The following is a 4212-nucleotide window of genomic DNA, read 5'->3' on the forward strand; positions in this document are numbered from 1 at the left end:
TAAGTCCATGCAACTTCAATAAGTATGTACGCCGAGTATCTAAAGGGTGTGGCCTGTGGCTTATTGGTCAATGAAGTGGATGAACATCATGAGCAATCATGGTTCAAAACTTCACATCCCAACAGAGACAAACACTAGGTGATTTTTCTCAATCTGCCTAACCTTTGATGGACAGAGCTATTTGGTACCTGTACTGATGGAAGATAATAGATATCAATGAAATACTCGAGGTGTGCGTAAGTTGACAAAGACAACAACGATATAGAAAAGATAAGCATGTTGTATTCCATGAGACATGGTATCTTTAGCCCTAATTTGTGCAATATAATTCATGAAACTAAGTGACTGATTGCTACAAATTCGAACCATTTTCTTATGGAATTTTTACCTCCTATAGCAAAGGTTAAAACACCTTATTTATTTTAAATAAATACTATTTAAAAAAATTATATTCTATAGATACCTTTTAATGTTTATAGCAAAATATTTAATTATGGTTACCTCCTAGCCCTAAGCCATTAAATACGCTATTCAGTTACACTATTTTCTTTCTCTCTCTACTTTGATACATCCCATTCTCTTCTCCCAATTCCTCTCACCCATACTATTTTCTTTTCATTCCGATCTACATAAAATCTCAATCAAGCTTTTCATTCCAACGCGCGGCGCGTGTAATTTTTTGCAGACGCCATGTCGGAACGGGAAGCTCTACCGCCGCTATTCAAGCAGAAATCATGGTCTCCTGATATGCTTCGAGAAGAAGCCTGGCTTAAGCGAAAAGGAAATTAGCTACTGGAAAATGAGAAAATCTGAACTTGGATTGGTTATTCTTGGATAAATACAGATAAAGAGAGTTTGATCCAAGATTTTGATCATGGCTTCGTACCTGGGTATTCTTTGATAAATACAGATGAAAATCTGAACTTGGATTGGTGAGTTTGATCATGGCTTCGTACCTGGGAGTTGCGAGGAGTGGTACAAAAGCTACGATGGTACTGATGTGTCAAAAGTAATGTACAGGATGTGTGGGAACAGTGAGATTGAGGGTTTTTGCTCGACGGCGGATTCGTCGGAAATTAGGGTTTGTTCTTGAACAAAGACGACGATTTTGGGGCCGAGCAACTTGTTTTTCTGTTAATATATTTCAATGTATTTTCATGTATTTCATTGTATTCATTGTCTTTTTTTTCATTGTAATTCAATGTATTTCGTTGTATTCCATGTATTTTATCGAATTTACTGTCTTTTTTTTTAATTGTATTTCAATGTATCCCGTTGTATTCTATGTATTTCATTGTATTCACTGTGTCGCTATATGCCATGAATGTATTCATATGTTTTTTTAATTAATATTTATGTATTCAGATGTATTATATTTATTTTGTCTGAAGATTGCTATGTTTTTGGCGTATTTTTCGGCTGAGAAATCTTTTTTATAACTGAAAATACAAAATTTGTGTGTTAAAATTGAGTTTGTTGAGTTATATTAGGAGTCTATTATGTTAATTGATTCACTTTTCATTTTAAAAACAGTGTAATCCCCTATTTCACGTCGTGAATACAGTCGAATACAACCGAATACAATAATTTGTCCAATTGTAATCCCACGTTTCACTCCATGAATACAGTCGAATACACTCGAATACAACAACTGATTAGCTGGACTTCCCTGATTCACGCCTATTTTTGCTAATGTATTTATGAATACAATAGCTTAAATACATCAAATACATCTTATAACTACAGAAAAGGTATCTATAATCCGTAATATAGTAAATGATATCTATAGATGGCTACTAAGAGGTGGTGCTTTATGAAAATTTCTCTTTTCTTATTGGTGTCTATTAGTCCTCTTTTAAGTCTAGCTAAAAAAATAAAGTCTATCCCCAGTAAGTGAGTGATGTTACAAGCATCTTTCCTCAGAGACACGAGTTACAGAGTGAACTTTTAACAGGTAATGACATTCCATCGAAGGGTGTTAATTATGCCTTTTACAAGTCATCTATCATACTTCAAATTTCAACGTGATTCACAACATCAATTGAACTTTGCTAGTTGAATTATAATTTTACTAGAAACGTTATCTTACTTGTAGGGTGTTAGTCTTGTTAATTTTTAATTTGTTATTCTGCATGACAATTTTCAACTCATTGTAACCCTGCCATTTTTATTTTTACAACGTTTAGTGCCGCTTAACAGCTGAAAAATCATGGAATGAGATATACATGTTCTAACGTGTTAGAATTAGATGTGGGAGAATTTTGACGTTTAGAAATTAAAGGTGGAGGAATAATATCAATAAAGACAAAAGTTTTTACATGTCGGCAGTATGACGAACTCATCAAAATTAAAATAGCAGGAGAAGCAAGTAACTTTGTCCATTTTTAATTATTACTTCCTGTATATACTAATTTTGGTTTTCATAATGATAATTTTGTCATGCGATCGGCATCCAGCACCCTACCCGACCCGGAAAAACCAATCCATACAATAAATACCATCTAAATGCCTGATAGATGCCTGCGTAAGCCTTTCCAAAGTACTATTACTTTAATAAATAAAAGAAAACAGGAATACAACCCTTGAAATAATCTTTTCATTTAACTAAAGGACCAAAAGGTAAATATATTCATTCATGCATGTCATATGAGTAACCACAGGGTTACGACTGTCTCACTCCAAGTCTGCGGAGGCGTGGCTGGCACCCAATGTCGTACTGCCCCGAGCGAACCACTCTGTAATTTTTTTTTTTCCTGTAACTATCATGGGCCAACATGGCCACAACTCATAATGTATAACTATAAATGGGCAACCGTTGAATCAATGAATCATCGTTCTTAAAACATGAATACATATAGGCCGTCAAGGCCTCTAACATACTCCTATTTACGAAGAGTGCTCGTCCTCGATCTTGATCTCTGGTGACTCCTCAACCAAATCCTTCATCTCTCGCTAGATCACTCCGACCTTGAATTCGCCTCTTGTTGAAGTCACACTGATCGAAGCCCCCCTTAATGCTGACATGGTCTAAATACATTAACTTCTGGCCCATACAAAAGGTTCTCACATATTCTCTAGAACGGCCTCATAAGTGAAATTAATTTTTCCATCGTTACTAGTAGTAGTAGTGGTAGAAATAATAATAATAATAATAATAATAATAATAATAATAATAATAATAATAATAATAATAATAAGTATTTAGGCATGTTCGCATTTGTTCTTCCGACGAGGAAATTAGAAATGATCACAATAGGTCTGCAGATCGATTAGTGGAATACGAGATATAGCATATGCCTTGAACTTAGAGGTGGATCCAAAACTTTTGATCTGAACAATCTTTAAAAACTCTAGCACTAAACTCACAATTCTTTCAAAATAATGAGTTCGAACAAATATTTCTTGAAATTTATTGTTTTTACATATATACATCTATGTTACATAGGAAAACTAATGTGTTTGATTTAAGTGACATAATCAAAATGGGATTATTTATATTAAATTGAGAGTCGCCACTTGGAATAATTTATGGTGTCCCAAGTCACCGGTTTAAAATCCCGAATCGAGGAAGTTTTGACTCTTATTTATGGTCTGCGAACACAAAAATCCGGGTAAGGAATTCTGTTAACCCGGGAGAAGGTGTTAGGCATTCCCAGGTTCCGTGGTTTTAGCACGGTCGCTCAACTATTAATAATTGGCCTAATTATCTGATTAATCACATGTTTTAAACCTATTGTGCATTTTTAACTTTATAACCGCTTTTATTTATTTATGAAGTTATTTCTGGAACAAGCCACGATTGTCGTACACTTGTCGTTTTTGGTACACGTTGGAAACCGCGCTACATGAAATGCACCCGCGGTTTATAACATATTTATTTTTTATTATTATTACAAGTTAAGGTCGGGTCACATGAAATGCACACCCGAATTGGGATTAAGTATCTTGACTATGTCACGGGAACCGTACCCATACTCACGATGATTATTATTAATCGCGTCTAAAGCAACTAGCCCATTTGAATTATTTACCTAATCTTTGAGATTATTGTGATGCCAAATTTATGAACAAGATATTATTGGGGAGCAAACAGGCTGGCTAGCATGATCTATTACTTAGCCAGATTTCTTATGGTCCAAGGCCTACCTTATGGCCCATTCTTATTCCTTGCCAAAAAAGAAATAACTCCAATTTTTCCATCTACCCGATTAA

This window comes from Nicotiana attenuata, chromosome 6 (genome assembly GCF_001879085.1).
Source record: "Nicotiana attenuata strain UT chromosome 6, NIATTr2, whole genome shotgun sequence".
NCBI classification, from domain to species: Eukaryota; Viridiplantae; Streptophyta; class Magnoliopsida; order Solanales; family Solanaceae; genus Nicotiana; species Nicotiana attenuata.